Source organism: Rutidosis leptorrhynchoides, chromosome 2 (genome assembly GCF_046630445.1).
Source record: "Rutidosis leptorrhynchoides isolate AG116_Rl617_1_P2 chromosome 2, CSIRO_AGI_Rlap_v1, whole genome shotgun sequence".
NCBI lineage: Eukaryota > Viridiplantae > Streptophyta > Magnoliopsida > Asterales > Asteraceae > Rutidosis > Rutidosis leptorrhynchoides.
Genome location: NC_092334.1, coordinates 676,226,682 through 676,252,851, shown reverse-complemented (window position 1 = coordinate 676,252,851; position 26,170 = coordinate 676,226,682).

Sequence of the window (26,170 nt, the reverse complement as noted above, 5' to 3'; positions counted from 1 at the left end):
TCATTTTATGTATATAACCAATTGTTATTATATATAATGAGATACTTAAATATTATTTTAACAAATCATAAGTATATAAATATCCATATATACATCATTATATAATTATTTGAATTTATGACGTTCGTGAATCGTCAGACAAACTGGGTGGCCAAACGTTTGTATAAAATTCATTACAAATAACCAATTCTTAATGAGTTTGATTGCTTAACATGTTGGAAACATTAATTATGTAAATATTAATCTTCAATATATTAGCGGAAAAATCCGGGTCGTTACATTACACACCCGTTAAATTAAATTTCGTCCCGAAATTTAGAATAGTATCTAGTTAACGTGCGATATCGGAAAACAAATGTGGGTACTTCAGCTTCATTTGGTTTTCTCGTTCCCAAGTGAATTCAGGTCCTTTACGAGCATTCCATCGAACCTTAACGATTGGTATCTTACTTTGTTTGAGTCGTGTGACCTCACGATCCATAATTTCGACGGGTTCTTCGACGAAATTTAGTTTCTCGTCAATTTTAATCTCATCTAAAGGAATAATTAGATCTTCGGTAGCTAGGCATTTCTTCAGGTTTGAAACATGGAAGGTGTTGTGAATCTTTTCTAATTGTGGAGGTAGCTCAAGTCGATAGGCCACAGGCCCAATGCGTTTTTCAATCTTGAATGGCCCAATGTATCTTGGGCTCAATTTCCCCTGCTTTCCAAAACGAATAACACCTTTCCAAGGTGATACCTTAAGCATAACCATATCACCTTACTCAAACTCTAAAGGTTTTCTTCTAACATCCGCATAGCTCTTTTGTCGACTCCGGGCTGTTTTCAATCGTTGCTGGATCTGAATGAATTTATCGGTGGTTTCTTGGATAATTTCCGGACTTGTAATCTGTAGTGGCCCGAACTTTTCCATGTTTACATATATATTAAATGAAATTGTTATTTACATGATTAAGTGTTTCCAACATGTTAATCAATCAAACTTATTAAGACTTGATTAATTGAAATAGGTTTCATATAGACAATTGACCACCCAAGTTGACTAGTGATTCACGAACGTTAAAACTTGTAAAAAACTATATGATGACATATATATGGATATAAATATAGTTAATATGATATTATGATAAGTAAACATATCACTAAGTATATTAACAATGAACTACATATGTAAAAGCAAGACTATTAACTTAATGATTTTGAAACGAGACATATATGTAACGATTATCGTTGTAATGACATTTAACGTATATATATCATATTAAGAGATATTCATACATCATAATATCATGATAATATAATAATTTAAAATCTCATTTGATATTATAAACATTGGGTTAACAACATTTAACAAGATCGTTAACCTAAAGGTTTCAAAATAACACTTACATGTAACGACTAACGATGACTTAACGACTCAGTTAAAATGTATATACATGTAGTGTTTTAATATGTATTCATACACTTTTGAAAGACTTCAATACACTTATCAAAATACTTCTACTTAACAAAAATGCTTACAATTACATCCTCGTTCAGTTTCATCAACAATTCTACTCGTATGCACCCGTATTCGTACTCGTATAATACATAGCTTTTAGATGTATGTACTATTGGTATATACACTCCAATGATCAGCTCTTAGCAGCCCATGTGAGTCACCTAACACATGTGGGAACCATCATTTGACAACTAGCATGAAATATCTCATAAAATTACAAAAATATGAGTAATCATTCATGACTTATTTACATGAAAACAAAATTACATATCCTTTATATCTAATCCATACACCAACGACCAAAAACACCTACAAACACTTTCATTCTTCAATTTTCTTCATCTAATTAATCTCTCTCAAGTTCTATCTTCAAGTTCTAAGTGTTCTTCATAAATTCTACAAGTTCTAGTTTCATAAAATCAAGAATACTTCCAAGTTTGCTAGCTTACTTCCAATCTTGTAGAGTGATCATCCAACCTCAAGAAATCTTTCTTATTTACAGTAAGATATCTTTCTAATACAAGGTAATATTCATATTCAAACTTTGATTCAATTTCTATAACTATAACAATCTTATTTCGAGTGAAAATCTTACTTGAACTGTTTTCGTGTCATGATTCTGCTTCAAGAACTTTCAAGCCATCCAAGGATCATTTGAAGCTAGATCCATTTTTATCATTTCCAATAGATTTATCCAGAAAACTTGAGTTAGTAATGATGTTCATAACATCATTCGATTCATACATATAAAGCTATCTTATTCGAAGGTTTAAACCTGTAATCACTAGAACATAGTTTAGTTAATTCTAAACTTGTTCGCAAACAAAAGTTAATCCTTCTAACTTGACTTTTAAAATCAACTAAACACATGTTCTATATCTATATGATATGCTAACTTAATGATTTAAAACCTGGAAACACGAAGAACACTGTAAAACCGGACATACGCCGTAGTAGTAACACCGCGGGCTGTTTTGGGTTAGTTAATTAAAAACTATGATAACCTTTGATTTAAAAGTTGTTCTTCTGGGAAAATGATTTTTCTTATGAACATGAAACTATATCCAAAAATCATGATTAAACTCAAAGTGGAAGTATGTTTTCTAAAATGGTCATCTAGACGTCGTTCTTTAAACTGAAATGACTACCTTTACAAAAACAACTTGTAACTTATATTTCTGACAATAAACCTATACTTTTTCTATTTATATTCATAAAATAGAGTTCAATATGAAACCATAGCAATTTGATTCACTCAAAACGGATTTAAAATGAAGAAGTTATGGGTAAAACAAGATTGGATAATTTTTCTTGTTGTAGCAACGTGAAAATTGGTAACAAATCTATATTAATCATATCCTAGCTAACTTATATTGTATTATACATGTATTCTAATATATTATGTAATCTTGGGATACCATAGACACGTATGCAAATGTTTTGACATATCATATCGACCCATGTGTATATATTATTTGGAACAACTATAGACACTCTATATGCAGTAATGTGGGAGTTAGCTATACAGGGTTGAGGTTGATTCCAAAAATATATATACTTTGAGTTGTGATCTAGCCTGAGACGTGTATACACTGGGTTGTGGATTGATTCAAGATAATATATATCAATTTTTTTCTGTACATCTAACGTTGGACAACTAGTTTTAGGTTACTAATGAGGACAGCTGACTTAATAAACTTAAAACATCAAAATGTATTAAAAGTGTTGTAAATATATTTTGAACATACTTTGATATATATGTACATATTTGTTATAGGTTCGTGAATCGACAAGTGGCCAAGTCTTACTTCCCGACGAAGTAAAAATCTGTGAAAGTGAGTTATAGTCCCACTTTTAAAATCTAATATTTTTGGGATGAGAATACATGCAGGTTTTATAAATGATTTACAAAATAGACACAAGTACATGAAACTACATTCTATGGTTGAATTATCGAAATCGAATATGCCCCTTTTTATTAAGTCTGGTAATCTAAGAATTAGGGAACAGACACCCTAATTGACTCGAATCCTAAAGATAGATCTATTGAGCCCAACAAGCCCCATCCAAAGTACCGAATGCTTTAGTACTTCGAAATTTATATCATATCCGAAGGGTGTCCCGGAATGATGGGGATATTCTTATATATGCATCTTGTTAATGTCGGTTACCAGGTGTTCACCATATGAATGATTTTTATCTCTATGTATGGGATGTATATTGAAATATGAAATCTTGTGGTCTATTGTTACGATTTGTTATATATAGGTTAAACCTATAACTCACCAACATTTTTTGTTGACGTTTTAAGCATGTTTATTCTCAAGTGATTATTAAGAGCTTCCGCTGTCGCATACTTAAATAAGGACAAGATTTGGAGTCCATGCTTGTATGATATTGTGTAAAAACTGCATTCAAGAAACTTATTTCGTTGTAACATATTTGTATTGTAAACCATTATGTAATAGTCGTGTGTAAACAGGATATTTTAGATTATCATTATTTGATAATCTACGTAAAGCTTTTTAAACCTTTATTGATGAAATAAAGGTTATGGTTTGTTTTAAAATGAATGCAGTCTTTGAAAAACGTCTCATATAGAGGTCAAAACCTCGCAACGAAATCAATTAATATGGAACGTTTTTAATCAATAAGAACGGGACATTTCAGTTGGTATCCGAGCGTTGGTCTTAGAGAACCAGAATTTTGCTTTAGTGTGTCTTATCGAGTTTGTTAGGATGCATTAGTGAGTCTGGACTTCGACCGTGTTTACTTGAAAAATAATTGCTTAAACAAATTATGTTGGAAACTATATATTTTTAACATGTGAATATTATGTGATATATTAATCTCTTAACGCGTTTGATATTATGTGATAGATGTCTACCTCTAGAACAAGTCTCATTGACTCACCTAATAATAATGAAGAGTCAAATGTAAATTAGAATGATTCGTGGACTGATTCACAAGTTTCCGAAGAGGAACCGGAAGAAGAGTCGAAACCGGAAGAAGAATCGAAACCGGAAGAAGAATCGGAACCGGAAGAAGAAATAGAACCAGTGGGGGAAATAATAAAACGGTTAAGTAGAAGAAAATCCTTAACCAACCGACCAAAGTTATTTATGGTCAATGGTGTTTCCGCCAAGGAAGCTAAGTATTGGGAGGATTACCAATTCTCCGATGAATCGGATCCTGACAAGGATTCCGATGATGTTATAGAAATTACCCCAACACAATTTAATAAGGCAAAAGAGAACAATAAGGGAAAGGGCATAAAAATAGAGAAATTTGATTCCAAACCCGATGAACTTTATATGTATCGTCAACACCCGTATTTCTTAAGTTGTGACAATAACCCGGGAACCTCTAAACCACCAGGTTTTTCTAAACCAATGTGGAAAAGGACGGCTCGTATTAGGGGAACATCATATATCCCTAGAAACTTGGAAAAACGAACTAAAACCAAAGAAGAAGAAACGAGCGAGTTGGAATAAGATAGTTGTATTCGTGTGGTGTAATATATGTAATATAGTGTGCTTATACTTTATGATATATGTAAAAATTACTTGTATTAATAAGTATTTTTTTATGAATCTAACTCTTGTCTATTTTACAGTATAAAAACACAAAATGGATAGACAACCCAATATTTTAAGAGACCTACCCGGAGACATCATTGATGAAATCTTGTCTAGAGTCGGTCAGAATTCCTCGGCATAACTATTTAAGGCGAGATCAGTTTGTAAGACATTCGAAGAACGTTCCAAGAATACCTTGGTTTATAAAAGGCTTTCGTTCGAAAGATGGGGGATATCACATTGGAAAATCCATAAGTTACGATGTGTTTACTTTGACGCATATATTGCGGGGAACCCAAATGCTATTTTACGCAACGGGTTAAGAAATTATTTTGACTCAATATATCCGAATATTGGACTTCGTGATTTAGAAAAAGCGGCTAACATGCAACATAAAGAAGCATGTTATGCTTACGGGTTAGTAATGTTCTCTTCTCATCAAAGTGAGAACAAGAACATCGGGCTACAACTATTAAATAAAACGTTCCCACAAGTGACGGAGTCCGTAATTGGGGTAAGAAATGAGGTTTTTAGGTTATTACGAGACTGTTGGTCATTACGTAACCTTCATCCTTTTGACGACGTTACAACACATTGTCTTACTATCGGTCACAATGGTTATGTTCCACAAAACCAAGGATAGGAAGTGGTATTAGTAAAACCAGAATGCATGACTTGTTTTTGGACGTATGAATTACGTGTCTTTATTGCCTTTGCTGAACGCCTTATTTATTAACTATAATTATCTTCGCAACTACTTTGTATCAAAGTTTTAAGTGCTATATTTCATGCTATATGTAAAATAGCGGTATTGTAAGTTTGCAAGTTATTGTATAAAGGCTTAAATATGATATATTTTTTGTTTTTTTTTTTTGTTTTTGTGATTAGTTTTTCATATAGAATTATAGTAGTTGAAATGGTATGTTAGCTACTAAGTATGAACTTAACGGGTAGGTACTACCCGAATTAAAGAGTATAAAACGCTAATATGAAGAAAGAGCTTTTATAAATAAGTTCATATTATGCTACGAAATACTATTGAGTACTCTTGATATTCTATATGATTAACTCGTTTCATTTGACTATTTTGAAGGAAATGGCACCGACTACTCGACACACCTTGAATATGAGCGAAGAGGAATTTCGTGCCTTTCTTGCTGATGTTATGCGAGGTGTATATGAAATAGCTTTATTTTTACAACGAAATACTATTAAATATGATACAATTTTACACAAGATATTTATTTATTTATAGAATGGATATACCTAAACCTTGCTACAACACTTATAGGCAGTGTACATAATCGTACAGTAGTGTAGTTTTTAGTAAGTCCGGTTCGTTCCACAGGGAAATCTTTTAAACAAAGCTTAACGCTATATTAGTTTTAATTTATAAAAATACAAATATATATAAGTAATATTATTATTATAAAAGGGAGTTTTTACCGTTTAATGACCGGTTTGTCGATTTTAAGAACTTTAGTCGCAGTTAAAACTTAATGTAAAATATTAAATAAATAAAAGACTTAATTTAAAGCGTAAAGTAAATAATGATAATGAAATTGCAATAAATAAAAGTGCGATAATATAAACTTGCGATAATTAAAAAGTACAATAAATAAAAGTGCAATTAAATACAATAACAATAAATAAAAGTGCAATAATTAGAAGTGCAATTAAATATGAAAATAAAGGAATTATGCTTATTTAAACTTCCGTAATCATGAGGTTGGACGCGTTGATTTTAGTTTTATGCCCATGGGTTAATTGTCCTTTGTCATGGATTATTTAATATGTCCGTCTGGTTTTTATCCATAACAGTCCATCGGTCATAAATTTAAAGTGCGAGTGTCCTCGTCAAATTATCCTTATATCTGAAGTCAAATATTCCAACTAATTGGGGACTTAAACTGTAACAAGGTCTTAATACTTTGTTTAATAATTACACTAGGATATCGACTGCGTGTAATTCAAGGTTTTAATACTTTGTTATCAATTATGCCAAGTGTCCTTGTACATAATTTCACCCCAATTTTAATAATTCCATAGACTATTAATCCATTCCCGTGTCCGGTTAAATGAACGATTATTCGTACATTTAAATATCCCGCCCATCGTGTCCGATCGAGTGTATATGGTTATTTATAGGTATGTCCAATTGTAAATCTTTATATTAAAATTAACAAACTATCATTTAGTTAAACAAATATAAAGCCCACTAATAGCCCATAGTCTAATTTCCACAAGTGTCGTTCTTTTGTCCAAACCCCAATTATGGTACAAAGCCCAATTACCCAATTTTAGTATTTTTAGCCCAACATCATGATTACTTCGGCTTAAATAAGCATAATAATAATTTAGCTACGAGACATTAAATTAAAAAGGTTTAACATAACTTACAATGATTAAAAATAGCGTAGCGTTACACGGACAGAATTTTGACTTACACCCTTACAATATGCGCTAACTGTAGTGACCCGAACTTTTCCATGTTCATATTCATATATATATTAAATGAAATTGTTATTTACATGATTAAGTGTTTCCAACATGTTAAGAAATCAAACTTGTTAAGACTTGATTAATTGAAATAGGTTTCATATAGACAATTGACCACCCAAGTTGACCGGTGATTCACGAACGTTAAAACTTGTAAAAACTATACGATGACATATATATGGTTATATATATAGTTAACATGATTTTATTATAAGTATGTATCTCATTAGGTATTTTAACAATGAGTTATATACATAAAAATGAGACTATTAATTTAAGAAACTCGAAAACGATATATATAACGATTATCGTTATAACAACGTCTTACTAGGTATATATGAATCATATTAAGATATTGATACACTTGGTTAATTATGTTAAATGATAAGTAAATATATTATTAAGTGTATTAACAATGAAATACATATGTAAAAATAAGACTACTAACTTAATGATTTTGAAACGAGACATATATGTAACGATTATCGTTGTAACGACATTTAACTGTATATATATCATAATAAGATATATTATATATCATAATATCATGATAATATAACAATTTAACATCTCATTTGTTATAATAAACAATGGGTCAACAACATTCAACAAGATCGTTAACCTAAAGGTTTCAAAACAACATTTACATGTAACGACTAACGATGACTTAACGACTCAGTTAAAATGTATATACATGTAGTGTTTTAATATGTATTCATACACTTTTGAAAGAATTAAAGACACTTATCAAAATACTTCTACTTAACAAAAATGCTTACAATTACATCCTCGTTCAGTTTCATCAACAATTCTACTCGTATGCACCCGTATTCGTACTCGTACAATACACAGCTTTTAGATGTATGTACTATTGGTATATACACTCCAATGATCAGCTCTTAGCAGCCCATGTGAGTCACCTAACACATGTGGGAACCATAATTTGGCAACCAGCATGAAATATCTCATAAAATTACAAATATATGAGTAATCATTCATGACTTATTTACATGAAAACAAAATTACATATCCTTTATATCTAATCCATACACCAACGACCAAAAACACCTAAAAACACTTTCATTCTTTAATTTTCTTCATCTTATTTATCTCTCTCAAGTTCTATCTTCAAGTTCTAAGTGTTCTTCATAAATTCCAAAAGTTCTAGTTTCATAAAATCAAGAATACTTCCAAGATTGCAAGTTTACTTTCAAGTTTTCTAAATCCATTCCAAGTAATCATCCAAGATCAAGAAAGCTTTGTTACTTACAGTAGGTTATATTTCTAATACAAGGTAATAATCGTATTCAAACTTTAATTCATTTCTATAACTATAACAATCTTATTTCGAGTGGAAATCTTACTTGAAATTGTTTTCGTGTCATGATTCTGCTTCAAGAACTTTCAAGCCATCCAAGGATCCTTTGAAGCTAGATCTATTTTTCTCATTTCCAGTAGGTTTATCCAAGGAACTTGAGGTAGTAATAATGTTCATAACATCATTCAATTCATGCATATAAAGCTATCTTATTCGAAGGTTTAAACTTGTAATCACTAGAACATAGTTTAGTTAATTCTAAACTTGTTCGCAAATAAAAGTTAATCCTTCTAACTTGACTTTTAAAATTAACTAAACACATGTTCTATATCTATATGATATTCTAACTTAATGATTTAAAACCTGGAAACACGAAAAACACCGTAAAACCGGATTTACGCCGTCGTAGTAACACCGCGGGCTGTTTTGGGTTAGTTAATTAAAAACTATGATAAAGTTTGATTTAAAAGTTTTTATTCTGGGAAAATGATTTTTATTATGAACATGAAACTATATCCAAAAATTATGGTTAAACTCAAAGTGGAAGTATGTTTTCTAAAATGGTCATCTAGACGTCGTTCTTTCGACTGAAATGACTACCTTTACAAAAATGACTTGTAACTTATTTTTTAGACTATAAACCTATACTTTTTCTGTTTAGATTCATAAAATAGAGTTCAATATGAACCATAGCAATTTGGTTCACTCAAAACGGAATTAAAATGAAGAAGTTATGGGTAAAACAAGATTGGATAATTTTTCTCATTTTAGCTACGTGAAAATTGGTAAAAAATCTATTCCAACCATAACTTAATCAACTTGTATTGTATATTATGTAATCTTGAGATACCATAGACACGTATACAATGTTTCGACCTATCATGTCGACACATCTATATATATTTCGGAACAACCATAGACACTCTATATGTGAATGTTGGAGTTAGCTATACAGGGTTGAGGTTGATTCCAAAATATATATAGTTTGAGTTGTGATCAATACTGAGATACGTATACACTGGGTCGTGGATTGATTCAAGATAATATTTATCGATTTATTTCTGTACATCTAACTGTGGACAACTAGTTGTAGGTTACTAACGAGGACAGCTGACTTAATAAACTTAAAACATCAAAATATATTAAAAGTGTTGTAAATATATTTTGAACATACTTTGATATATATGTATATATTGTTATAGGTTCGTGAATTAACCAGTGGCCAAGTCTTACTTCCCGACGAAGTAAAAATCTGTGAAAGTGAGTTATAGTCCCACTTTTAAAATCTAATATTTTTGGGATGAGAATACATGCAGGTTTTATAAATGATTTACAAAATAGACACAAGTACGTGAAACTACATTCTATGGTTGAATTATTGAAATTGAATATGCCCCTTTTTATTAAGTCTGGTAATCTAAAAATTAGGGAACAGACACCCTAATTGACGCGAATTCTAAAGATAGATCTATTGGGCCTAACAAACCTCATCCAAAGTACCGGATGCTTTAGTACTTCGAAATTTATATCATATCCGAAGGGTGTCCCGGAATGATGGGGATATTCTTATATATGCATCTTGTTAATGTCGGTTACCAGGTGTTCACCATATGAATGATTTTTATCTCTATGTATGGGATGTATATTGAAATATGAAATCTTGTGGTCTATTGTTACGATTTGATATATATAGGTTAAACCTATAACTCAACAACATTTTTGTTTACGTTTAAAGCATGTTTATTCTCAGGTGAATATTAAGAGCTTCCGCTATTGCATACTTAAATAAGGACAAGATTTGGAGTCCATGTTTGTATGATATTATGTAAAAACTGCATTCAAGAAACATATGTCGATGTAATATATTTCTATTGTAAACCGTTATGTAATGGTCGTGTGTAAACAGTATATTTTAGATTATCATTATTTGATAATCTACGTAATGCTTTTGAAACCTTTATTGATAAAATAAAGGTTATGGTTTGTTTTAAAATGAATGCAGTCTTTGAAAAATGCCTCATATAGAGGTCAAAACCTCGCAACGAAATCAATTAATATGGAACGTTTTTAATCAATTAGAACGGGACATTTCAGTTGGTATCCGAGCGTTGGTCTTAGAGAACCAGAAAATTTGCATTAGTGTGTCTTATCGAGTTTGTTAGGATGCATTAGTGAGTCTGGACTTCGACCGTGTTTTCTTTAAAAATGATTGCTTAACATTTTTGTTGGAAACTATATATTATTAACATGTATATATTATGTGATATATTAATCTCTTAACATGTTTGATATTGTGTGATAGATGTCTACCTCTAGCACAAATCCTATTGACTCACCTAATAATAATGAAGAGTCGAATATATATTGGACTGATTCACAAGTTCCCGAAGAGGAACCGAAAGAAGAATCAGAACCGGAAGAAGAATCAGAACTGGAACAGGAGGAACCGGAGGAGGAAATAGAACCGGTGGGGGAAATAATAAAACGGTTAAGTAAAAGAAAATCCTCAACCAACCGACCAAGGTTAATTATAGTCAATGGTGTTTCCGCCAAGGAAGCAAAATATTGGGAGGATTACCAATTCTCCGATGAATCGGATTCCGACGAGAATTCCGATGATGTTATAGAAATTACCCCAACTGAATTTAAAAAGACAAAAGAAAATAATAAGGGAAAGGGCATAAAAATAGAGAAATCTAATTCCAACCCCGATGAACTTTATATGTATCATCAAGCCCCGAAAGCCCTTAAGTTGTAACAATGACCCGGGAACCTCTATACCACCAGGTTTTTCTAAACAGTTGTGGAAAACGACAGCTAGTATTAGGGGAACATCATATATCCCTAGAAACTTGGTAAAACGAACCAAAACCGAAGAAGAAGAAACGAGCGAGTCGGAATAAGATAGTTGTATTCGTGTGGTGTAATATATGTAATATAGTGTGCTTATGCTTTATGATATATGTAAAAATTGCTTGTATTAATAAGTATTTTTTTTTATGAATCTAACTCTTGTCTATTTTACAGTATAAAAATACAAAATGGATAGACAACCCAATATTTTAAGAGACCTACCCGGAGACATGATTGATGAAATCTTGTCTAGAGTCGGTCAGAATTCTTCGGCACAACTATTTACGGCGAAATCAGTTTGTAAGACATTCGACGAACGTTCCAAGAATGTCTTGGTTTATAAGAGACTTTCGTTTGAAAGATGGGGGATATCACATTGGGAAACCCATAAGTTACGATGTGTTTACTTTGACGCATATATTGCGGGGAACCCAAATGCTATTTTACGCAACGGGTTAAGAAATTATTTTGACTCAATGTATCCGAATATGGGGCTTCACGATTTAGAAAAAGCGGCTAACATGTAACATAAAGAAGCATGCTATGCTTACGGGTTAGTAATGTTCGCTTCTCAGCAAAGTGAGAACAAGAACATCGGGCTACAACTATTAAACAAAACGTTCCCACTAGTGACGGAGTCGGTAATTGGGGTAAGAAATGAGGTTTTTAGGTTATTACGAGATTGTTGGTCATTACGTAACCCTCGTCCCTTTGACGACGTTACAACACGCTGTCTTATCAATGGCCATAATGGTTATGTTCCACAAGACCAAGGATGGGAAGTAGTCGTAGTAAAACCAGAATGCATGACTTGTTTCTGGACGTATGAATTACGTGTCTTTATTGCCTTTGCTGAACGACTTGTGTACTAGCTAGAATTATCTTCACAACTATCTTGTATCAAAGTTATTGTGTGCTATATTTCATGCTTTATGTAAAATAAGCGGTATTGTAAGTTTGTAAAATATTGTATAAAAGTTTGAATGCGAAATATTATTATAATCAGTTTTTCATATAGAATTGTAGTAGTTGAATTGTATATTAGCTACTAAGTATGAACTTAACGGGTAGGTACTACCCGAATTTAAACTTATAAAATGCTAATATGAAGAAAAAGCTTTTATAAATGAGTTCATATTATGCTACGAAATACTATTAACTACTCTTAATATTCTGTATGATTAACTTGTTCCATTTGACTATTTTGAAGGAAATGGCACCGACTACTCGACACACCGTGAATATGAATGAAGAGGAATTCCGTACTTTTCTAGCTTCAAACATAGCTGCAGTACAGGCTGCGCTACATACCAACAATAACCTTGGATCTAGCAGTACAGGAAATCGTGTAGGATGCACCTACAAAGAATTCACTGCCTGCAAACCTTTGGAATTTGATGGAACCGAAGGACCGATCGGATTGAAACGGTAGACCGAGGAGGTCGAATCAGTGTTTGCCATAAGTAAGTGTACTGAAGAGGACAAAGTGAAGTACGCTACGCATACCTTCACAGGTTCGGCGTTAACATGGTGGAATAACTATCTAGAGCAAGTGGGACAAGATGATGCGTACGCACTACCGTGGTCAGCATTCAAGCACTTGATGAACGAGAAGTACCGTCCCAGAACCGAGGTCAATAAGCTCAAGACAGAACTTAGAGGGTTACGAACCCAAGGATTTGATATTACCACGTACGAAAGACGATTCACAGAATTGTGCCTATTGTGTCCGGGAGCGTTCGAAGATGAGGAAGAGAAGATCGACGCGTTTGTGAAAGGATTACCGGAAAGAATCCAAGAAGATATAAGTTCACATGAGCCCGCCTCCATACAACAGGCATGTAGAATGGCTCACAAACTAGTGAACCAGATTGAGGAAAGAATTAAAGAACAGACGGCTGAAGAGGCCAATGTGAAGCAAGTCAAAAGAAAGTGGGAGGAAAACGGTGATAAGAATCACCAATACAACAACAACAGCAATTACAACAATAAACGCAACAATTATCCCAACAATCGCAACATCAATCGCAACTACAACAAACGGCCCAACAACAACAACAACAACAACAACAACAACAACAACAGCAACTACAACAATCATCCCAGCAACAATAATAACCGCAACAACAACAACAATCAGAAGCAGCTATGCCAAAGTTGTGAAAAGTATCACTCGGGGTTCTGCACCAAATTTTGCAACAAGTGTAAAAGAAATGGTCATAGCGCGGTGAAGTGTGAGGTCTACGGACCAGGGGTTAATAGAATGAAAGGAACAAATGGTGTCGGAACGAGTAATGGCGGAGCAAGTAGTGTCGGAGCAAGTTATGCCAATGTAGTTTGTTATAAATGTGGAAAACCGAGCCACATTATTAGAAATTACCCGAACCAGGAGAACACGAATGGACAAGGCCGCGGAAGAGTTTTCAATATTAATGCGGCAGAGGCACAAGAAGACCCGGAGCTTGTTACGGGTACGTTTCTTATTGACAATAAATCTGCTTACGTTTTATTTGATTCGGGTGCGGATAGAAGCTATATGAGTAGAGATTTTTGTGCTAAATTAAGTTGCCCATTGACGCCTTTGGATAGTAAATATTTACTCGAATTAGCAAATGGTAAATTAACTTCGGCAGATAATATATGTCGGAATCGAGAAATTAAACTGGTTAGCGAAACATTTAAGATTGACTTGATACCAGTAGAGTTAGGGAGTTTTGATGTGATAATCGGTATGGACTGGTTGAGAGAAGTGAAAGCAGAGATCGTTTGTTACAAAAATGCAATTCGCATTATACGAGAAAAAGGAAAACCCTTAATGGTGTACGGAGAAAAGAGTAACGCAAAGTTAAATCTTATTAGTAATCTGAAGGCATAAAAACTAATAAGAAAAGGTTGCTATGCTGTTCTAGCACACATCAAGAAAATACAAACTGAAGAAAAGAGCATCAATGATGTTCCCGTCGCAAAAGAATTTCCCGATGTATTTCCGAAAGAATTACCGGGATTACTCCTACATCGATCCGTTGAATTTCAAATAGATCTTGTACCAGGAGCTGCAAAAATAGCTCGTGCTCCTTACAGACTCGCACCCAGCGAGATGAAAGAACTGCAAAGCCAATTACAAGAACTTTTAGAGCGTGGTTTCATTCGACCAAGCACATCACCGTGGGGAGCTCCTGTTTTGTTTGTCAAGAAGAAAGATGGTACATTCAGGTTGTGTATCGACTACCGAGAGTTGAACAAACTTACCATTAAGAACCGCTACCCACTACCGAGAATCGACAACTTATTTGATCAACTACAAGGCTCGTCTGTTTATTCAAAGATTGACTTACGTTCCGGGTATCATCAAATGCGGGTGAAAGAAGATGATATTCCAAAGACTGCTTTCAGAACACGTTACGGTCATTACGAGTTTATGGTCAGGACGTTTGGTTTAACTAATGCACCAGCTGTGTTCATGGACCTTATAAACCGAGTGTGTGGACCATACCTTGACAAGTTTGTCATTGTTTTCATTGATGACATACTTATTTACTCAAAGAATGACCAAGAACACGGTGAACATTTGAGAAAGGTGTTAGAAATATTGAGGAAGGAAGAATTGTACGCTAAGTTTTCAAAGTGTGCATTTTGGGTGGAAGAAGTTCAATTCCTCGGTCACATACTGAACAAAGAAGGTATTAAGGTGGATCCGGCAAAGATAGAAACTGTTGAAAAGTGGGAAACCCCGAAAACTCCGAAACACATACGCCAGTTTTTAGGACTAGCTGGTTACTACAGAAGGTTCATCCAAGACTTTTCCAGAATAGCAAAACCCTTGACTGCATTAACGCATAAAGGGAAGAAATTTGAATGGAAGGATGAACAAGAGAAAGCGTTCCAGTTATTGAAGAAAAAGCTAACTACGGCACCTATATTGTCATTGCCTGAAGGGAATGATGATTTTGTGATTTATTGTGACGCATCAAAGTAAGGTCTCGGTTGTGTATTAATGCAACGAAAGAAGGTGATTGCTTATGCGTCTAGACAATTGAAGATTCATGAACAAAATTATATGACGCATGATTTGGAATTAGGCGCAGTTGTTTTTGCATTAAAGACTTGGAGGCACTACTTATATGGGGTCAAAAGTATTATATATACCGACCACAAAAGTCTTCAACACATATTTAATTAGAAACAACTGAATATGAGGCAGCGTAGGTGGATTGAATTGTTGAATGATTACGACTTTGAGATTCGTTACCACCCGGGAAAGGCAAATGTGGTAGCCGACTCCTTGAGCAGGAAGGACAGAGAACCTATTCGAGTAAAATCTATGAATATAATGATTCACAATAACCTTACTACTCAAATAAAGGAGGTGCAACAAGAAGTTTTAAAAGAGGGAAATTTAAAGGATGAAATACCCAAAGGATCGGAGAAGCATCTTAATATTCGGGAAGACGGAACCCGGTATAGGGCTGAAAGGATTTGGGTACCAAAATTTGGAGATATGAGAGAAATGGTACTTAGAGAAGCTCATAAAACCAGATACTCAATACATCCTGGAACGGGGAAGATGTACAAGGATCTCAAGAAACATTTTTGGTGGCCGGGTATGAAAGCCGATGTTGCTAAATACGTAGGAGAATGTTTGACGTGTTCTAAGGTCAAAGCTGAGCATCAGAAACCATCAGGTCTACTTCAACAACCCGAAATCCCGGAATGGAAATGGGAAAACATTACCATGGATTTCATCACTAAATTGCCAAGGACTGCAAGTGGTTTTGATACTATTTGGGTAATAGTTGATCGTCTCACCAAATTAGCACACTTCTTGCCAATAAGAGAAGATGACAAGATGGAGAAGTTAGCACGACTGTATTTGAAGGAAGTCGTTTCCAGACATGGAATACCAATCTCTATTATCTCTGATAGGGATGGCAGATTTATTTCAAGATTCTGGCAGACATTACAGCAAACATTAGGAACTCGTCTAGACATGAGTACTGCCTATCATCCACAAACTGATGGGCAGAGCGAAAGGACGATACAAACGCTTGAAGACATGCTACGAGCATGTGTTATTGATTTCGGAAATAGTTGGGATCGACATCTACCGTTAGCAGAATTTTCCTACAACACCAGCTACCATTAAAGCATTGAGATGGCGCCGTTTGAAGCACTTTATGGTAGAAAATGCAGGTCTCCGATTTGTTGGAGTGAAATGGGGGATAGACAGATTACGGGTCTGGAGATAATACAAGAAACTACCTAGAAAATCATCCAAATTCAACAAAGATTGAAAACCGCCCAGAGTCGACAAAAGAGCTACGCGGACAGTAAAAGAAAAGATATAGAGTTTGAAATTGGAGAAATGGTCATGCTTAAGGTTTCACCTTGGAAAGGCGTTGTTCGATTTGGTAAACGGGGAAAACTAAATCCAAGGTACATTGGACCATTCAAGATTATAGATCGTGTCGGACCAGTAGCTTACCAACTGGAGCTACCTCAACAACTCGTGGCTGTACATAACACTTTCCACGTCTCAAATTTGAAGAAATGTTTTGCTAAAGAAGATCTCACTATTCCGTTGGACGAAATCCAAATCAATGAAAAACTTCAATTCATTGAAGAACCCGTCGAAATAATGGATCGTGAGGTTAAGAGACTTAAACAAAACAAGATACCGATTGTTAAGGTTCGATAGAATGCTAGTAGAGGACCCGAGTTCACCTGGGAGCATGAAGATCAGATGAAGAAGAAATACCCGCATTTATTTCCAGAAGATACGTCAACACCTCCAACTGCTTAAAATTTCGGGACGAAAATTATTTAACGGGTAGGTACTGTAGTGACCCGAACTTTTCCATATTTATATATATATTAAATGAAATTGTTATTTACATGATTAAGTGTTTCCAACATGTTAAGCAATCAAACTTGTTAAGACTTGATTAATTGAAATAGGTTTCATATAGACAATTGACCACCCAAGTTGACCGGTGATTCACGAACGATAAAACTTGTAAAAACTATACGATGACATATATATGGTTATATATATAGTTAACATGATTTTATTATAAGTATGTATCTCAATAGGTATTTTAACAATGAGTTATATACATAAAAATGAGACTATTAATTTAAGAAACTCGAAAACGATATATATAACGATTATCGTTATAACAACGTCTTACTAGGTACATATGAATCATATTAAGATATTGATACACTTGGTTAATTATGTTAAATGATAAGTAAATATATTATTAAGTGTATTAACAATGAAATACATATGTAAAAATAAGACTACTAACTTAATGATTTCGAAACGAGACATATATGTAACGATTATCGTTGTAACGACATTTAACTGTATATATATCATACTAAAATATATTATATATCATAATATCATGATAATATAACAATTTAACATCTCATTTGTTATAATAAACAATGGGTCAACAACATTCAACAAGATCGTTAACCTAAAGGTTTCAAAACAACATTTACATGTAACGACTAACGATGACTTAACGACTCAGTTAAAATGTATATACATGTAGTGTTTTAACATGTATTCATACAATTTTGAAAGAATTCAAGACACTTATCAAAATACTTCTACTTAACAAAAATGCTTACAATTACATCCTCGTTCAGTTTCATCAACAATTCTACTAGTATTCACCCGTATTCGTACTCGTACAATACACAGCTTTTAGATGTATGTACTATTGGTATATATACTCCAATGATCAGCTCTTAGCAGCCCATGTGAGTCACCTAACACATGTGGGAACCATCATTTGGCAACTAGCATGAAATATCTCATAAAATTACAAAAATATGAGTAATCATTCATGACTTATTTACATGAAAACAAAATTACATATCCTTTATATCTAATCCATACACCAACGACCAAAAACACCTACAAACACTTTCATTCTTCAATTTTATTCATCTAATTTATCTCTCTCAAGTTCTATCTTCAAGTTCTAAGTGTTCTTCATAAATTCTAAAAGTTCTAGTTTCATAAAATCAAGAATACTTCCAAGATTGCAAGTTTACTTTCAAGTTTTCTAAATCCATTCCAAGTAATCATCCAAGATCAAGAAACCTTTGTTACTTACAGTAGGTTATCTTTCTAATACAAGGTAATAATCATATTCAAACTTTAATTCAATTTCTATAACTATAACAATCTTATTTCGAGTGGAAATCTTACTTGAAATTGTTTTCGTGTCATGATTCTGCTTCAAGAACTTTCAAGCCATCCAAGGATCCTTTGAAGCCAGATCTATTTTTCTCATTTCCAGTAGGTTTATCCAAGGAACTTGAGGTAGTAATGATGTTCATAACATCATTCGATTCATACATATAAAGCTATCTTATTCGAAGGTTTAAACTTGTAATCACTAGAACATAGTTTAGTTAATTCTAAACTTGTTCGTAAATAAAAGTTAATCCTTCTAAATTGACTTTTAAAATCAACTAAACACATGTTCTATATCTATTTGATATGCTAACTTAATGATTTAAAACCTGGAAACACGAAAAACACCGTAAAACCGGATTTACGCCGTCGTAGTAACACAGCGGGCTGTTTTGGTTTAGTTAATTAAAAACTATGATAAACTTTGATTTAAAAGTTGTTATTCTGGGAAAATGATTTTTATTATGAACATGAAACTATATCCAAAAATTATGGTTAAACTCAAAGTGGAAGTATGTTTTCTAAAATGGTCATCTAGACGTCGTTCTTTCGACTGAAATGACTACCTTTACAAAAACAACTTGTAACTTATTTTTCACACTATAAACCTATACTTTTTCTATTTAGATTCATAAAATATAGTTCAATATGAAACCATAGCAATTTGGTTCACTCAAAACGGAATTAAAATGAAGAAGTTATGGGTAAAACAAGATTGGATAATTTTTCTCATTTTAGCTACGTGAAAATTGGTAACAAATCTATTCCAACCATAAATTAATCAACTTGTATTGTATATTATATAATCTTGAGATACCATAGACACGTATACAATGTTTCGACCTATCATGTCGACACATCTATATATATTTCGGAACAACCATAGACACTCTATATGTGAATGTTGGAGTTAGCTATACAGGGTTGAGGTTGATTCCAAAATATATATAGTTTGAGTTGTGATCAATACTGAGATACGTATACACTGGGTCGTGGATTGATTCAAGATAATATTTATCGATTTATTTCTGTACATCTAACTGTGGACAACTAGTTGTAGGTTACTAACGAGGACAGCTGACTTAATAAACTTAAAACATCAAAATATATTAAAAGTGTTGTAAATATATTTTGAACATACTTTGATATATATGTATATATTGTTATAGGTTCGTGAATCAACCAGTGGCCAAGTCTTACTTCCCGACGAAGTAAAAATCTGTGAAAGTGAGTTATAGTCCCACTTTTAAAATCTAATATTTTTGGGATGAGAATACATGCAGGTTTTATAAATGATTTACAAAATAGACACAAGTACGTGAAACTACATTCTATGGTTGAATTATCGAAATTGAATATGCCCCTTTTTATTAAGTCTGGTAATCTAAAAATTAGGGAACAGACACCCTAATTGATGCGAATCCTAAAGATAGATCTATTGGGCCTAACAAACCCCATCCAAAGTACCGGATGCTTTAGTACTTCGAAATTTATATCATATCCGAAGGGTGTCCCGGAATGATGGGGATATTCTTATATATGCATCTTGTTAATGTCGGTTACCAGGTGTTCACCATATGAATGATTTTTATCTCTATGTATGGGTTGTATATTGAAATATGAAATCTTGTGGTCTATTGTTACGATTTGATATATATAGGTTAAACCTATAACTCACCAACATTTTTGTTGACGTTTAAAGCATGTTTATTCTCAGGTGAATATTAAGAGCTTCCGTTGTTGCATACTTAAATAAGGACAAGATTTGGAGTCCATGTTTGTATGATATTATGTAAAAACTGCATTCAAGAAACATATGTCGATGTAATATATTTCTATTGTAAACCATTATGTAATGGTCGTGTGTAAACAGTATATTTTAGATTATCATTATTTAATAATCTACGTAATGCTTTTGAAACCTTTATTGATAAAATAAAGGTTATGGTTTGTTTTAAAATAAATGCAGTCTTTGAAAAATGTCTCATATAGAGATCAAAACCTCGCAACGAAATCAATTAATATGGAACGTTTTTAATCAATAAGAACTGGACATTTCACTAACATACCCTTATTATTAGAATTAAAATTAAAATTAAAATTAAAATTAAAATTATAAATATATATATATATATATATATATACACGTTGAGAGTTGGATGAATGGATATATATATTTTACACTGAACCAAACATGCGAATTTATAGGCCTGTGAGCTGAAAAAGGGCCTCATGCGATCGCATGAGCTTTGCCCTTCAAGGCCATGCGATCGCATGGCCAGCTGGGGAGGCTCAAAAGTCTTTAAAAACGTGGGCTGCTTATTTATTTATTATATAATATAATATATATAATTAAATTTAATTATATATATTATATTATATTCTTGTACTCCGTTGACTTGTAATTTTTAGTCCGTTGCGTCGAGCGTTGAGAGTTGACTCTGGTCCCGGTTCTGGATTTTCGAACGTCCTTGCGTACAATTTAATATCTTGTACTTTGCGTTTTGAATCTTGTACTCTTGTAATTTTGAGACGTTTCTTATCAATAATTGGAACCTCTTTGATTGTACTTTGTACTTTTGAGCTTTTTGGTCGTTTGCGTCTTCAATTCGTCGAATCTGTCTTTTGTCTTCACCTTTTATTATTTAAATGAATATCACTTGTAAATAGAACAATTGCAACTAAAAGCTTGTCTTTCTTGAGGGATAATGCTATGAAATATATGTTCGTTTTTAGCATTATCAAATATTTCCACACTTGAATGTTGCTTGTCCTCAAGCAATATAGTCTTGAAATACAAGAATCACCTCTTTATTCTTCACACTTTGTACATCAGTGATTTCTATACGACGGTATAAACAATGGTAGTAACGATGTGGTTTACAGTCCCACATGACTATAAAATTTAGATCCTTTAAGGAAATTGGATCTTTATGAAAACATTTGATCTTTTGAAAATTAAATCTAGTTTTTACCCTAGATAAGTTTTCCAGAATAACCCTTCACCGGTGTTTGCAAATTCTTTTTGTGGGTTTGGTGGGTTAATGATATCTAAAATTTTAGCTCAAAACTTGTGGTTTTGTGTCACCCACTTGCTAACCTTGTATTGGGAAAGCAACACGTCCAGTATACTTGTTCCGTATATTACCTTTCGGTAAACTACCGTCCGGTTGTAAAGGAAAGCGTTGAACAAGCAACTGTTAAGGCAATATCCCCTGACATGCTTTTAATTATGGTCTATAACGTATCGGATGCAATTACTATCCTTTGTAGGAGCAATAGTAAAGCTCACCCTTATAATTTTTCGGTCTGGCACAAGGTCCTGTCTTTGACCATGCTATGCAACCACCGTTCTTACGGTTGACACCCGATTTAGTTCAGGTGAGCTAATGAATTCCAGGTGAATTCCTAGGATTTTACGTTCAATGGTAATGAACGCATTGAAAATGGGTTTTCAGAAAACAAATCGGTTTGAAATTTTGATCAAAATATTTTCTCGTTCAAGCTCGAGTTTAGATATCATTGAATTCCATGAGTTTGTAATTCTCAATCTTTAAGGTCAACCTCAAGGATTGAGTAATATCAGTCTTAAAAGATGATTTTTGATCTTTAAGGAGATTATCCTTTCTAGGGATCTAATTCATTAGTCTTATCAAGCTAATTTGCACCGCGTCCTCCCCATTTTACAAGACAGATCCTCTCATGGTTAGGATAAGTCTGACCACTTGGCGACCCTGTTTTATGCTGAGGTCCGTGGATTTCCAGTCGATTTTAGAGATGACTTTTCTAGATTTTTCGTCAACCTACAGCTGGTCTGGACGACAACTTCTTGACCTAAATCAAGAAACGCGTGTCTTTTTCGGAAGACTTTACTTCCTTGTAATGATGGAATTGATTCATCGTGTAGATCCATCTATTCTTTCAAAAGTATTACAATAAATTGGGTAAAACAGTTAATTTAGTCCAAGGCAAAAGTATCTTCAGTTATTTGTTACAGAAATATGTGACATATGTTTTAAAATAACTTGGTAAATTTTCCCACACTTGGCTTTTATTTTCTTTTATTTGCGTTTTTATTGTCATCTATTCCATTTTAAATGAATTCTAACATTTTGGTTTGTTTTTCAATTTATGTCCTTTCCGAGGTAACAATAATTTCGGTGTTAACACCTAGTTTTATCGTTCATAAATATGTATAAACATGATTTTGAATTCATTTAATTGAAAATTTTGAAAATTTTTACTAGAATTGGGTAGTCAGTATATAAGACTAGGGCTGTTCTTTATTATCAGAGAGCACTAGATTCTAATACAACTACTGCGTTACTAGTATTTTTAATGGTAACCAAGTGTTTAAAAAAAAAATTTAAAATCCGAAAGAATTTAACCCCTTCCCACACTTAAGATCTTGCAATGCCCTCATTTGCAAGAAATCAGTAACAATTTAAATTATTGAGGGTAAATAGCGTAGAAAAATGATTAAATTTTACCAAAGTTTCCAAACATATTGGCGTTTGTTTGCTGAATGATAAATGGTGCACATCATTTGTTCATTCCATCTTGTTGTTTCATCACATTTGTTTTTCATTTTGTCGTCAAAAGTACTAGCTTTTGCTGAACTTAATGCCGGTCTTTGAAAATGCGCTGTTTTACTCTGTTTTGTACAATCGACAATATACATACATACAAATATAAACATGCATGGCAAATTGAAATGGGACTTAATATCCCACTTTCAAATCCTAAATGTGAAATATTAGTACATAATAATAATAAAAATGATAAAAATTACATAAATATATCCAATAACATAAGTTTAAACATGAATAAGTAAAAAGATAAAAACATAAAAATCATAAAAATAACCAATGGAACTAAATCAGTCTGGATAGGGGTTCCAGTTCATCTCGTTGGGTGGGTTCCATTATTGGTTATAGGTGTCCTGATAGGCTTGGTTATAGTCATACCGGTTAAAGGGTGGTCGGATGTCGGGGTTGTGTGGCGGAAAATGAGCAGGTCGAGTAGGTACGTAGTTATTTGGTACCTGATATGATAGCTGGCTCATGATTTGGTGCTGATGAACTAACCAGCTATCGTGTTGGCGTCGTCTATAATCCTCGTATACTCGCTCGGAGTTCCACTGCTCGTACATACTATGTCTTGCCGCGTTCGTCATTGATTCCTCATCTATACGAACGTGGACATCAAGAATAGCATCTCGAAAGACATCCCTAATGTCTTCTGCCTCCTCCATTTCCTCGTCTGAGCCCCTTTCTACCTGTGGATGAGGGTCCTCATAGGGTACTTCCTGGTTGCGTCTACTTTTCAATACCTTAGCACCCACATAAACTTTCAATCCTAAAGGCTCAACCTGTTCTCTACAAAGCTGTAATGGACCCCCTTGGTTCCTATCAACACCTAAATACTCTCCAATGAGAGTAACAAAAATACCTCCTCCTATTATACTCCCGTCCTGCATTCCTTCTACCATTTTAGATAAATATAAACCAACACAGTAAGGGATATTAACAAAGCTCCTCGGGTCTTGAATACACTTTAGGTAAAATAAATCATGTAAGGTCATTTTATCCTTATTGTGACCTCTCTGTGTAATCGAGTTAGCCAAAAATCTATGAATCACACGAAGCTCGGCTTTGTTAATATGTAAGTAGGAGTGTTTTACTCCTAGTGTAAAAACATCAAAATGTGACATACGCCTCCAAATGGCGTCAGCGTCAAAGTTGCTATCTACCCTTTCACCATAATGAATCAAATTTGTACAATCAGGTAGTAGCAACTCACTAGGAGTATATATCTGTAAGGCCCTGACCATGTCCAGCATGGACATTCTGTACATCCTACCGCCAAGGATAAACCTAAGAAATCTTCTATCATCTATTCTAACTATATTTGTATCAAGTGATACAGTACTCATGAGCTCAACACACCATTCCTTATATACAGATCTACAAATGGTGAAAAGACGTTCCCAATCTGTAAAAGAAGAGTTCCTGTACCTCTGAATCAGTAGCAGTCTGACTCTATTAGCTAGCTGAACTCTTTCCAAAGGATCCCAATCGATTACCCTTGGCACCTCTACATTTTTAGTTACCAATCTGAATTTGTTCCTTTAATATGTCTCGTAATCTCTCCATCTTCTATCAAATCTCATATTAGGATGCAAAGTGTGCTCAGGAATCATTGGGTATTCTACTGGCGGCCTCATCGGGAATACTATGAGTTCATTAACAAACTGTACCGGATCATAATAAGGTACGTGTTGATCAGGCTGTTGTTGTGGTTCCTGTTGTGGTTCTTGTTCCGGTTCTGGCTCGTGTTGCATTTCTGGTTCTGGTTCTGGTGCTGGAGCAGGTCGTCTAGATGATGATGATCCTGAACCTCCAGTATCGGCTTTCTGCAAAACGCATTAAACACAAAATTTGTGCATCCAAATATGCATTAGTGTTAGCAAAATAACAACTTAAAACAATCACAATAACATGTTAAATCAAAATTAAACTTATACACATTTTCACAATTTTTTCACAATTCTACACTTTTTTAAATAAGCACATATGGAAATGTAGACAAAGTTCATAAGCATTTAACTGAAATAACATGTCAAAATAGTCATTACTAACAATTAAACAAGTCTCAAATGGCAAATATATCAAATTAATCAAGTTCATGAATTTTGGACTTAAAAAGTCCACTTTAATCTTCAAAAATTATGTTTAGGATCAATGTTTGGATCATTTAACTACCTAAACATGTTACACTACTCAATTTAGTAATAATTCATGACAAAAATCGGCCATAACCAGTTTATATCAAAAAGCCCCAAATTGCTCAAGAACACAAACCCTAGATTTCTAAAAATTTTGAAGTTTTTGGCTTCAAATCATGTTAAATAGTATCAATCTAGGTTATACATGCATAAAATACTAACAATTTAACACTAATTACACTAGAAATTAACAAAATTGCATTAGGTAAAATATTGGTAATTATCACAAAAACTAGAAAATTTATGAGTTTAGGGGTGTAATTTTTACCTTTTTGCTGAAGAATGAGAATCTAGGCATGATTAGAGCAAAAAATTTGACGAATTATGGTGAAAAATTGCAAATTTTAGAGGTGATTTTGGGGTTGGTTCGAATATGTGTGTGTGTTTTGTGTTGAGACAGAACAGGCGACTGCCTTATGTT